This window comes from Arachis ipaensis, chromosome B10 (genome assembly GCF_059453495.1).
Source record: "Arachis ipaensis isolate K30076 ecotype BB chromosome B10, ASM5945349v1, whole genome shotgun sequence".
NCBI lineage: Eukaryota > Viridiplantae > Streptophyta > Magnoliopsida > Fabales > Fabaceae > Arachis > Arachis ipaensis.
The window spans coordinates 43,104,766-43,106,746 of NC_142435.1; positions in this window are offsets into that span (position 1 = coordinate 43,104,766).

Genomic DNA, 1,981 nt, shown 5'->3' on the forward strand with positions numbered 1-1,981 from the left:
AAAAGTAAGTTTGTGTTAAAGTGATTTATGTTTGGTAATTTTTGTATCAAAATGGATTATAGTAAAATAAATGTTGTTTGGCTTATACCATTCAAAAGCACTTTTAGATAAAAAATTACTAAAATGGACATCAACTTAAATTTTTTTTATATTATCCTATTATTTTATTTAGATATTTAAATAGATTTTATTAATTAATTTTATAATAAAATTAATATTCACTTACTAAAATAAAAATCACATATAAAAATAGATAAAATATATTTTTAAATAAAAATAAAAAAATATAAATTTTATATATATATATATATATATATATATTTAATTAAATATGTTACCTTTTTTAAGTATTAAATGTTACTTTAGTATTTTTTTACATCGTACTCTTATTCTAATATTCTCAATAATCTTATTTTTAATATTAATTTGGAATCTAACGTTTATGATTTTATTATTATCTATGATTAATTTTTATTTAATTTATCTTTTTTAATGGAATCATAATCTATATTATAAAAAATTACACTAAAACATAATATACGAGAATTACAATTATAAAAGAGAGTACTAAAAATAATAAAAATAAATAAATATTTACTTTATAGTGATTGAAATAAATCTAAAAGTTCTTGATGATCTTTTTATATAATATATTTTTAGTATTTTTAGTACTCTTTTTTTAGTATGTTATAATTTTTTATTATTATTATTATTTACAGTTAATTTTTTTATTTAATTTACTTTACCTAATAGAATCAATAAATTATATTATAAAAAGATAATAACAAACATAATTCACAAAAATCACAATTATAAAAATGTATAATGTCAAACAACAGTTGAAAAAATATAAATAATAAATAAAAAAAATAAAACTCATATAAATAGAAATAACAAGAATTTTATAAATAATACAATAATATATATAAAGGATAAAGTTGGTAAAAGATAAATAAATGGTTAGTATCTATGGCTAAAAGCTCGTTAAGAAAACGCAGAAGTTAAAAATAGTTGCTTCTTGTAAACGTGGTTTTGGCAGCAAAATCACTTCTGCGTTCATGAGAAAAAAATTTACCAAACCAAAAGTTGAAGCTTTCAAGAAATTTAAACGTGCTTCTTCCCTTCCAACGAGTTTCCCAAACACATCCTTAGTCATTTAGACAAACTCATATGATCATAATATTTACAAAAAGATATTCAAACTAACATCATAGAATTAAACAATGAGTCTTGTTACACATTCAAATATTTTTGACAATTAAAACTAATTAAATTAATCTAAATCTAACTAAAACTAATTTTATTAATAAAAATGTATTTACACGCTCTAATTTTTTAGCCTTTTTTACATTATTCTTTATATCTTTTTTCTCGTTTTTCTTTTTTTTTTTTTTTTGTTCTTTTTCACATTCTTTCTTCTTTTTCACGTGTTTCTTTCATATTAGATAAAAACTCAGGTGAAGTCGACTTCACATGAAGTTGATATTTGAGAGTCGTTAGATAAAAATTTAGTCAAATCAGTCAAATCATCTAACGACTTTCAGATATCAACTTCACGTGAAGTCGACTGCACTTGAATTTCCACCTTCACATTATCATTCTTTTATTGCTGTTATTATTATTGCACTTTTTTTTTTCTCTTCTTTCTTCCCTTCCTATTAATTATACAGCATTATGTATTTTTTTATTTGATTTTTTTCTTGTTTTTATTCTTGTTAAAAGAATAAACAAAAGAATCATGAAAAAGTAAAATAAAAAGAAGATGAATAGAAAAAGAAAAAAATATGATAATGATGGAGAAGAAGAAAGAGAAGGGGTTTTGAATTATGAAGAATTTATCAGAAAATAACACCGAAATTTTTTAATTACATAGAAATTTCTCAATTTTGATATCGAAATTTTTTAACCGTGATACAAATTCTTGTTAAGACAGTGAAACAAGAATTATAAGCAACATATTGATGACTTTTCTGGATTTAAA